The sequence below is a fragment of the Schistocerca americana genome, chromosome 8 (genome assembly GCF_021461395.2).
Source record: "Schistocerca americana isolate TAMUIC-IGC-003095 chromosome 8, iqSchAmer2.1, whole genome shotgun sequence".
Lineage (NCBI taxonomy): Eukaryota > Metazoa > Arthropoda > Insecta > Orthoptera > Acrididae > Schistocerca > Schistocerca americana.
In genome coordinates this window covers 349626921-349639483 of record NC_060126.1, presented here as the reverse complement: position 1 = coordinate 349639483, position 12563 = coordinate 349626921, and positions in this window count along the sequence as shown.

The window sequence follows — 12563 nt, the reverse complement described above, 5'->3', positions numbered from 1 at the left end:
CCTTACGGTGTACTGCTAGCCTCTAAGGGCTAATACCAAAACAGTACAAGTACGCACATCATACACGACGTAGACGGGCAGGATAGCCGCGAGGTCCTAGGCGTATTGCCACGGTTCGCACGGCTTCCCCAATCGGAGGTTCAAGTCCTCCCTCGGGCAAGGGTATGTGTGTTGTCCTTAGTGTAAGGTAGTTTAAGTTGGATTAAGTTGTGTGTAAGTCTAGGGACTGATGGCCTCAGCAGTATGATCCCATACGAACTTAACCACCACCAATACAGCATTTTAAGCTTTACTTAAATCTGTTTCTTCAATTCTCGACGTTTCTGTTCCATACTACAATACAGTTTTTTGGTTGATATGTTCCCAAGTACTTGTAGTACTTTTTTTGGACGTTAGTTAATTTTTATGCATTTTCTCCCCTTTCAAGTTAGTGTCCAATTCACTATTTGTTTTTCTCCGCTCTTTCCAAGACCCATTCAGGGGTCATGCTTTGTACATTTTGACGTGCATCCTTTGGGTGTACTCAGTTTTATTATAACATACCACAAATGTGGTTGGACACTTAACGTGGATAACTTCTCGAATGGTGTGACTCCGTAGTTGTCCATCTTCATTATGAAAACATAACCATTGTAAGTAATTGTCATTGTTTTTTGTTGAAAGCCGACACTATCCAAGGTTCTGTGTTTCTATCATTTCAAAATATTTCACAGAGTGATTTGTATTCTTGGCACATAAACCTGAAGATGGGTGTATGCTGATGTGAAATCTGTAGTTGCCAATAAGGCACCGCCATACAGCTACACGACACTTAGAAACAGCTTATCAACCTTGACTTTTTTAATTGTTTTTTGTTGAAAGCCGACACTATCTAAGGTTCTGTGTTTCTATCATTTCAAAATATTTCACAGAGTGATTTGTATTCTTGGCACATAAACCTGAAGATGCGTGTACGCTGATGTGAAATCTGTAGTTGCCAATAAGGCACCGCCATACAGCTACACGACACTTAGAAACACCTTATCAACCTTGACTTTTTTAATTGTTATAATTTTGTGATAATTTAAATGACCTTTGAGAATTAAGGGCTTTTTATTGCTATTCATGACATATCTCTTGTATTGTCTTCCACTGGAGTTGGATGAGCGTCTGCCAGACGTTTTCGTTATAACTGAACGTATCTGTCAGAAGGCGCGTAGCTCTTCTTCTGATCTTCACTATTCGGATCGTCTACCGGCCCTGTCGACCGAACAAGAGTTTTGTAAACTTCCTGTGGATTTTTCCAATGAACATCAGTTTGACATTAGCTTTCCGTACGATAAACCGAGCGAGGTGGTGCAGTGGTTAGCACACTGGACTCGCATTCAGGACGACGACGCTTCACTCCCGCGTCCGGCCATCCTGATTAAGGTTTTCCGTGATTTCCCTAAATGGCTTCAGGCAAATACCGGGATGGTTCCTTCGAAAGGGCACGGCCGACTTCCTTCCCCATCCTTCCCTAATCCGATGAGACCGATCACCTCGCAGTTTGGTCCCCTCCCCCCAAATCAACCAACCCGTACGATGAGCTTAATTTGGTCGATTAGCTTTGTCACCCTGTAGGCATACTCCATGTTATTTAATGGATGTGACTGCTTCCAGTGACTGTCCGAAAATCGTGTGGTAATACAATTCCAAGTCTTCCTGCTATTTATATGCAATACTTTACATTTGTTTATGTTGACGGTGAACTGTCAACAGCTTGACCATGTGACGAACCTCTGTAGGTCTTCCTGTACGGGCGGTGAAGCCACATGTGATGTAATTCACTCAGCCGTTCTCGATATGGATGTCAAGAACATTAGCTTTATACTGCCACAGACGTAGTGCACGAAATTTTAATCGCAAAAGATTTTTTTGAAAGGAATTCCAAATTTTTACGTAAGGCAGTTACTAGAAGTAGAAGACAAACATGGGGAGGAAGATAGTTTGTATCGGCACGAACACAGGAAAAAAAGATTAAACGATATTCTACGATGCACAGCAGACTCGATTGTCACTTTTCCCTTTTTATTGTTTAATGTCGCTTCTGCAATAGAGTTTTGTGATATTCTCTTATAGTAACATTCCTGAACAGAAGTTTGACCACCACTAACTGAAATCACTAGTTACTGTTGGGATCCAAGATTGTAACAAGGAATACGGAGCTTGTAGCCGTGTACGTTTGCACTACTGTGATGGGTCTCATCTTTGTATCATGGTTACAATTTACATTCAATGTGGTGTGCATCACTTTTTCCTCACACATTATTATTTCACTCCTCAGTTACGCCTATTTTATTTATTGGTAATAGTCCTGTACTGAACAGACTACAAATCCTGTCCGTCCTGCTACAACACTCCAGTAATTCCCACTATATCTTTCTATGTATCCATTTGCATTTTCACATTGCCTATCTAATCTTCTTACCCGATTGAGGTATTTAACTTTTCATCCTAGGCTGCCTCTATTTATCCATAGCGGCCCTTTTTGTATCACTCAGAATTTCCGAATAGAAACACGGGGAACTTTAGAAAGTAAGTTAAACGTTATCACTGAATGCTATGCAATACTTCACAGACATACACTGCTCTAAAAATAATAATAGAAAAAGACGCACCACGCAGAAATTATCCGAATGGGACACAAATCGACAGATGTGATGCGCATGTTTAGACAAACAAATGATTACAATTTCAGAAAAATTGAATAATTTATTTAAGAGCAAGAGCGAGTCAATAACGCATTGGTCCACTTCTGGCCCTTGTACAAACAGTTATTGGGCTTGGCACTGACTGCCATAACTGTCAGATATCGTGCCAAATTCTGTCGAATTAGCGTGCTATATCGTCACAATCCCGAGCTGGCTGGAGGGCCCTGCCAATAATACTCCAAAAGTTCTATATTGGAGAGAGGTTCGGCAACACTTGCGGCCAAGATGTTGTCTGACAAGCTCGAAGACAAGCAGTAGAAACTTTCATCATGCACGGACGGGCATTGTCTTGCTGAAATGTAAGCCCAGGATGAGGGGTAACAAAACGAGGTGCACAATATTATCTACGTGGCGCTATGCTATAAGGGTGCCGCGGGTGAAAACCAAAGGGATGTAATGAAATATCATCCCAGACCATAACTCCTGGTTGTCGGACCGTATGCGGGAGAACACTCAGGTTGGTATTCCACCGCTGTACCGCTGTCCGGGGCGTCTCCAGACATGTCTGCGCTGGCCATCAGGACTCAGTTCGAAACTGGAGTCATCACTGGAGACAATTACACCCCAGATGACGCGATTCCGGTCCGTTTGTGCCCGGAATGGTTTTGTTGGTGTACAGAGGTCAGTGGTAGTCCGCGCAACAGGCACCGTAAGCTCAGACCCGTTTATGTGAGGCACGAGGCACATATTAATGCTCGTTGGTGGTCACCGGATCATCATTTGCACGCCATATCTATGATAATGATGAATCTGGGGCTCTGAATGACTTGCTGACAATAGCTCGGTGCTCATGTTGTTTCTATGTCGATTGCTTTCTTCTTGAGGCAATGTTCGCCCATGGTTCACACATTCCTGCTGACATTGTCGTCAAGTAGCATCGTTCCTATACAAAGTCGAGAAACACGCCAGTTACTCCAACCTGTTTCTATGAGCACTGCTGAACGTACTATTTCAAACGCTGACATATCCATGCATTCTTCACGCGCCTGTCTGCGAGGCATAGTTACTGTCCAACGGAGTACTTAGACAGAAATGCGCAAAGACTTTATGCCCTGATAGCGACATATCCCCTGTTTACTATCCTTGCTAGCTGCACAGTGAAATTACGCTGCAAGTCACTCATTCATCCATCGGGCGCTGAAGCTGACAATTTTGCATTTTCTGTCGATATCTGTAGGAACATCAATTTGTGACTAATTTGCGTAACTCCTTTGTCGCTTGTTTTTGGCTTAGAGTGTCTAGAGTGTATTTTTCAAATCATTCACCGACTCCCTATAAACAACGGTCGGAAATTTCTACCAATCCTTCAATTCTTTGACGACAGAAATCCGCTCCTTTGTGACGGAAGTATCATAGAACCGCTTTGTTAACATGGGAAATCTCTTTCCCCTAGCTTGCCGAAAAGATGGAGCTAGCATGGTGCAAGAAGTGGGCTGTATGGCGCAACAATATTACCCACTTACGTGCGGCCCTCGTCGACTGTCGTAGCCATCTCACCCTGCAGGATGCAACGTCGCGTTTGGTTCATACACCGACTGAATTTCACGGTTAATCTTTGTCCAATTTAGAGGTTTTGCCCTCAAGAGTCGTATTGTCTCACGTAATTCAACTCTGGAATACGATTTCAGCTGCCATTTCATTCCTGCACTTTGATGCTCCTATTATCCGTACCGCAGCTGAACTGTACCGAGCGAGGTGACGCAGTAGCCAACACACTAAACTCGCATTCGGGAGGATGAGGGTACAATCCCGCGTCCGGCCATCATTATTTAGGTTTTCCGTGATTTCCCTAAATCACCTCACTCAAATGCTGGGATGATTCCTTTGAAAGGACGCGGCCGACTTTCTTCCCCATCCTCCACTATCCGATGAGACCGATGACCTCGCAGTTTGGTCTCATCCCCCAAATCAACCCAACCCGCAGCTTAACTGTGTCTGCAGGAAACCTGGAACATGTACACTCTGCTGACAACGCAGCAGCTTGTTGCGTAACGGCCTTAGCGTGGGTTGACATATATAACTTACTCCGCTGTACTACTCAATTACAATTACCTAACTTTCATGGGTCAAGACACTCTTGATCAGACGGACACATTCACAACAAACTGCAGAGTGAACAATAAATGGATTCTCTCGAAAGTCTCAGTAAGTTAGTGGCGAAAATTGATTACATCGAAACTCTTTCACTTTTAATATACCACGAATATCCATTCCAGTGTATAGGTCGTTGCGGTGTTAAGATCTCAGTGAGAGCGTGTATTTCTCCATGTGGAGTAAAGGTCGCACTTTTGCCCCTGACGATTGTGGCAGCTTCTGCCTATTTGTGGCAGCTTGTACCAACGACGTCAATGGATATCGATACTGAGAGCCACAAGATCAGCATCGTTTTTCTGCCATTATAGTCAGCAATCGAATTTGAGCCACTTCTTCTTCTTCACACAACTTCTTCACAACTAACTCTCCACTCGACCAACGGTTCTTTAAAAAATCGAACTCTCAAATATTAAAAAGCAAATCCTTTACAGTTCTCAGTGTTTATAACTTCATACTCCTGAAACAGGTGTCGTACAATAATATAATAAGACAGGAACAAATTTCTGACATTCTGCGTGGTTTCTGTTTGTTCTAAGATGTGTCTCCCTACCACTTTCGCGCAACGACGCTTTGAGCGTGTTGTTTAGGGAATTGTAAGGAGATGCCAGACCACACATGACATGTAGAGTTCAGTGAGACTAGCGATGATATAACCAAATACTTAATAATTTCAACGTCAGCTCCACTGCACTCCCTGTAAAAGAATCTTAATACTAACTAAATTTAGTGGATGGGGTTCAAGGCTTTCCTATTTTTAGTTAGCTGGTAAAATAACGTCGAAAAAGCAGTTACATTTACCACTGGAAATTTTATTGTACTCACAAAATATTGTTTATAAATTGCACTATTGATAAAAGGAAACGTTTTAAAACAGGATGGTAAAAACCAACTGCGTTCAACAAAAATGGGTTTCCAAGTTCTACAATGGATCGAAGGATGACCTATGCCATATCACATCTATGATCTAGGTTTAAATTAAGTTTCACAAAAGAGAAATGTATCAAAATGGTCTACAGTGACCCTCAATTACCTTTAATTACTTATCTAACTTGTCGTAAATTACAGTGGCTGATGTGGCTTCTCAATAACTATATAACAGAAAAATCATCACGTTTCAGATTTTTACTTCAAGTGGCAAATGTGAACACCATGAGCTTTAATTGACGACCGACACTAGTATTACGCAAAAAAGGGGGTGTAACAGATGAGACTTCTGCAGTTCTGAGTGAAGCTTTAGGCGCTGTTATGCGGCATCGCGTACGTTCATTACCTTGTCGGTGTTCGTCAGGGGGCGGCAGGCAGCACAGCTCCGCTCACCTCGCCGTCTCGGAAGCAACTCCTCCTAACTTCTCCTTATTACAGTTTAACGAAGTTGGTTTAAAAAAACCTATCTGGCTGTGTTTTCATCTGACCAATCAGGGTCTCAATGTTAACCTTAAGCTCCGCCTACAAAAATTCTGTCTATCCAATGAGAAACGTTATACTTTTCGTGGTGGGGCAATGTTTTTAAAGTTTGCAACGTAACAGAGACGCGAAAAAGTCTCACGCTAAAACTTGCAGCTGGTGTGGTCCTTTTAGCGTTATCGTAAGATCTATACTGTTCTTCTGGAGGACTCTATCTTTTAACATGGGCTGGGGGGTGGTCCTGACGTAACAGAGACGCGAAAAAGTCTCACGCTAAAACTTGCGGCTGGGGTGTGGTCCTAGCGGTTAGCTGGCGACGTGGGTGTCCGTCCCTTATCGTAGGGCCTTCCAGCTTATCACGGTTCTGCTCTCGGCTTCTGTTCTCGTTTCTCCCCTCGGAACTGCGTATGTCTCACGGTGAGAAGGTATGACATGCATTTAGGCATTCTTGTGTTAGTCTGTGGTATTCCATTTGCTCACTCGTTACTCGTATTACTTTGGTTAATTTAATGTCACGATTTATTCGGAGCTATGTGACATACTACTGGATTTGCTTATCATGTCAGGGTTTTCATGGAAGGTGTTGGATTTGCCTGACACCTTAAATATTGTGGAATGAGTGGATACTGTGTGCAAAATGTGGTGGGAATAGAGCCAGCAGCAAAGAAGCAATAACTTAAAACGTGATACCGGATAGCGAAGTTTTGCTGCATGGACACCGAAAATGTGCGCGTAGTAAGCGATAAGTTTTTGAACACACTAACTCTAATACTTGGCTTAGTATGCTAAACTTTTAACGTAAAACATTATGAAAACATTTTTATATTCTTTCAGTAAATAAATATTGAAAATGAAAATCTTTTGCCCCTGAAATCAGTTAGACAGACAGCTTACAACTGGCAGTGGGTGACCATTTATTCGTTTAGTAATGTAGGTTCAAACATCATGAAATTCCAATGTGTAGTACCGAAAAGACAAAAAAGAAAGGCAAAGGGCAAAACGAATATGATCAGTTCGTACTCATTTACAGTGAAGCTGAGAAGGAGACAAGAGCTAAACCAGCATTAGGGTTATTTGTCTCCAAGAAGTACAAAGATCTTTTTGAAGAGTGCCCATAAGTCTATAAAAGAATGGTTTTACTAAATCTGACACTGGCTTACCACAAATTGAACGTTATCCCCCAAGTATACCCCAGAGCAATGTAAAACTGTAACAGAACGGGAGGCTTTCTATCAGGAGTTACGAGAAATTATGTGTGATACCTTTAAAGGAACTTCTTGTCATAATGGGGATTTTAATGCTCGTGTTGGAAATGGTGTCATCCCTTGAATTAAACAATGATTTAATGAAGACTTTTTAAATGATAATGATAAGATTATGATCAGCTTACGCTCAAACAACGATCCGAGAATAAATAATATTTTCTATGACCACAAACGACGGTATAGATACACTTTTCAGAATGCAATCTGTCATAGGTAACTATAGATTACATTGTTACAAACAGGAACGTCCATCATTAGTCAGTGCTACATGTTAAGACTTTAAACTCAGCCAACATACAGAGCGACCGCACTCTACTCGTCGCAAAAATTAGACTACATGTGGGAAGGAACAAGATTTTCTAAAGAACAGATCGTAAAAGGACAACATTTTTATGTAGAGTCACTATGAAACGAATATGGAAAAAAGTTGTATCAGGAACGATTATCAGAGAAAGTAAAAGAGAAACCCATTAATGCAGAGGATAATGTAGATATGGGTTGGGAGAAAATCAAAGAAAGTATTGAAGCAGCAGCTAAAGAAGCGTTAGAGAGGATACAAACAGAACACCATGTTTTGACAAAGAAATTAAAGGAGTCATTTTATTTGTATCAACAGTATGTTCTTGTTGAAACATTTTAAATTAACTAAAGAAACACTGTTTTGTGTCTTTCACAAGTTTTATCATGGTAACTGTACAACCTAGGTTTCGGGTTATAAGTCTATCTTTAAGTACATTATTGATTCCAAAGATCATAAAGTAAAGACAAACATGATGATAAGGCAAAGATAGACATCTCACCTTCCTAATGTATCGATCCGTGGCTTAACGTTAAATTGCTTCAATGACCACTTTTTTGAAAAAAATTACATATGGACACAAATAAGCAATTACACTAACGTGACTAAACATATCTAGGAATAAAGTTATGCATCAGGCCAGAACTTTTTATCTACTCATGGATTGAGGCCCGAAGTTTTACTTCTATCTGGGAGTTGTGATATCATCTAAACGACGTGAATAAATGAATTCGGTTTGCTCGTTTATTAGTGGGTGTGGGGATATATTCTTGGTTATTTTAATTCCTAGAATTTATAACTGCCTAACTTTTACCACCTTTTTCTCTCCGTGTAAAACTAGTACAACTACTATGTATTTGTGGTTTTTGTTAAGGCAATGATCGGCAAAGGCGGAATAGGGCTTCTTCAGTTTCTAGCTTCTATGATGTTCTTTAAGTCTGGTGCAGATTCACCTCACAGTTTTCTGTCCAACGTAGCAAGATTGACACTCCCAGCATATGATCTTAAAAATCCCACTTCTCGTGATGGATGGTTGTTTGTCTTTTACATAGAACAAGCAGCTACCTATTGTCTGAGAGAAAAGCAGAGAGCCGCGCGGGATTAGCCGAGCGGTCTTAGGCACTGCAGTCATGGACTGTGCGGCTGGTCCCTGCGGAGGTTCGAGTCCTCCCTCGGGCATGGGTGTGTGTGTTTCTCCTTGGGATAATTTAGGTTAAGAAGTGTGTAAGCTTAGGGACTGATGACCTTAGCAGTTAAGTCCCATAAGATTTCACACACATTTGAACGTATTTTTGAAAAGCAGAGGGACATCCTTTGCCTTCAGAATGTTGCTTACCCGGTTTAAGGTTTGCCCTATAAAAGGTAATCTGCAACATTTCTTTTCCAGTTTGTGTGTGTTGTTGATTGGGGACTGTAGATACCTGGCCTGTTTCTTCATCTTTTTCTTAGAATTTCGTCAGAAATTCGGGGGTCAGATTCACTGTTTGTGGCTATTGTTTTTATTGCATTAACTTTCTGATCGAAGCCTTCTTGGGGCATGGGGATAAAAAGGAGATGGTGGATCATGTGGTGGAGCGCTTTATCTTTATAGGCAGTAGGATGTTGGGAACAAGCGAGAATGAAAGTGTCAGTGTAGGAGTCTTTTCGATAAATTTTAAATTTATGGTTGCTTTTCTCTATCTTTCAGCTAACTTGACACAATATTTACACGATCTTTCACTGCAGTACTTGCTAACCAGCTATGCACATCAAAACATACTAATTTTGCATTTGTCGGAACCTTAACATCTGTTAACTTGTTAACTAAAGCTAAACTGTTCATAGTGGTATATTTCCTTTGAAGTTCAGTTTCTTCTTCAAGATGGTGTTGATCGCCTTGGCAACCTTGTGTACTGGAGCTTGTATTGCAGGTACCACTGGACAGATTGGCACTTCAGTTATTCACCTCTTTTGGATGATATTACAATTTCTAGATAGAAGTAAAGCGTTGGGACTCGGTTCGTGAGTAGATAAAAAGTTCTAGACTGATGCATAACTTTATTCCTAGGTATGTCTATTCATGTTAATGTAATTGCTGAATTGCGTTATTCCGTGTGTAATACGTGAAAAAAAGGTCAACGAAGTAATTTTACATTAACCCAAGGACCGATATATTAAGAGGTTGAGATGTTTGTCTTTGCCTTATCATCATGTTTATAGTTGCTTTATCAGCTTTGGAAACAGCAATTTATTTGAAACTGGGCTGATAACCTTAAACCCAAGTTGAACAATAACCATAATAAAATCTGTGAAATAAGGCAAAAAACATGTTTGTGTAGTACAGTTAAAGAAATTTTTGAAAAAGAGGCCTGCCTGTTTGAAATATAAACCACGCAAAACACAAGAATCTTATGATCATTACAAAAGAACTTGCGACAAAATCACTCTTCAATTATTTTAAACAGAAACAACAGGAAATTTTGTTTACAAATTTAAAATATGCCTGCTATGGGCAGCAGAAACAGATTTTAAAGTGATACGACAGAGGAAAGAATTATGTGGAATTATGAAAGTGAACGACGTAAATGAGGAAACATTTGTTAAACATTTAACAGAGTCGTATAAAGGTGAAAAATTACGAGAAAACGAAGAGAGATCAGAAATCAATATAGAAGTGAACGATGATGTAACTGATCCAGATGCAGATGTAGAGGAAGCTGTAAGTCTGTTAAGGAATAGGAAGTCTCCAGGGAAAGAAAGGACTCCCAATGAATTACTGAACTGTGGAGGATATCCACTAACTGAAAAACTAATCAAGTTAGTCAACAATGTTGTAACAGGTACTAAAAATCCAATTCTCATGTACAAAGAAGGAGTTAAGAAAGACCTATTCAATTACAGAGGGATAAATCTACTGAGTTCAGTTCTTAAACTCATAACAAAATAATAGAAATAAAATAAAAAGAAACATTAAGACCTTTTCAGAGGACCAGTATGATAATACAACCGGTACGCCATGCGCAGATGCAGTATTCATTCTTAGACAGCTTCCACTGAACACGTAAGACCCGCTTATGTTTGTTTTATTGATTTATAGGAGCCTTTCGACAGGATTCAGTTAACATATGTGGCAAACCTGCTCTACAGTCGGGGCATTGCTTCCAACTCGCTAAAAACTATTGAAGGCATTTATTCCAACAACTATATCCAGGTGAAAATTGGTTCCAGATGAACTAGCGGGATAGCAATTAATAGTGGTATTAGACAAAGTGACACTTTGAAGTTATAAAGAACTTATTGGCTGGTAGTGGTTATAGAATGCAGGACGAAGAAATAAAAATCATTTGTTGTGATGAGAATGCAAGACTGCTAATTAACAGTGAAGACAGCCTGCAGAAACTTTTACGTGTAATTTAACGTGGCAGTCAAAAACATAAACACGAATTGGATGTAAAACATAGTCCACCTATAATGTCATTCAAATATCTTGGTTATGAACATTCCAGCAGCGGAAATGTCAAAAATTTAGCTAGAACAAGTAGCAAATGTGAACAAAGTGACAGGATGTTTAAATGATACTATTTGGAAAAACAAACATATAGAGAAAAATGGAAAGTCAAGATTAAGCAAAACAATAGTGGAACCAATTATGACATACACAACTGAGACAAGGCCTGAAACATCAAACACTGGAAGACCCCTTGAAACCACAGAAATGATAATTCTGTGAAGGATTACGGGGAAGAAAGAAGTGAAAATATTAGAAAAACTTTTGAAGTGAACATGATGAAGTGGCACGTAAGAGAAAGAATGAATAGAACGAACACTTGGAGTCGATGGAAAAGGAAAATTGTGAAAATCGTAAGAAATATTGGCCGTCCAAGGAAAAGATGGAGTGACAATCTCAAAGAAGACTGAGGAGTACTGAAGGTAACAAGCTTTAGCCTAGGGAGAAAGGAAGAAGAAGAAGAAGAAGAAGAATGTAGGTTCTCACGAGATTCAGTGCACCACATTCTTTTCCTCCGACCAAGCAAAAATTCTTAGCAGGGTGAGGAATCGAAGCTTGGTCACATCTCAGAGCGTACAGCAGTTCTTCGGAGTCTTCATCCTACAAGATGAGCGCTTTCCGATTAGTATTGCAAGCATTTCGCTCGAGATACGTGTTCGTTAATCTCGTACAAACAAGGGGCGGTGAAGCAGAGTGTCCACGGCACAGGTCTCTCTAACGAGCTCAGTCTAGCGATCAGTCGGCGGCTTAGCCGGGCTGAGTAATACCGTGCGCGCCTTCTCGCGTCGGCGGATAAATGTGCACATTAGACCGCGTACGACTCGTCGAACAACCGGATCACACACGAGACGAGCGTGCGAATAAACTGGGGGACCATCGCTCAGTCTCTGTCCCATCGCCATAACCAAGAGGTTGTCGTGTTCGCTTTGCTGTTACACGGCAAGCAACACTATTGACGTTGCTACGGGTTAATGTTTCCCCTTCGTGACAGTTTTCTAAATCGCAGTAAGTTCGAACGTTGGAAACCGTGCACATTGCTTTCAACAGGGCACCATCGATAGAACAAAGCACTTGACATGCGCAATGTTACTTTTATTCCATTCTCAGTAAGCATCATACATGCACTATCCGATCAAAAACTTTTCGACTCTGTAAGCGCAGAACAGGGAATCACTGATCATAAGGCCGTTGCAGCATCCCTGAATATGGAAGTAAATAGGAATATAAAAAAAGGGAGGAAGGTTTATCTGTTTAGCAAGAGTAATAGGAAGCAGGTTTCAGAC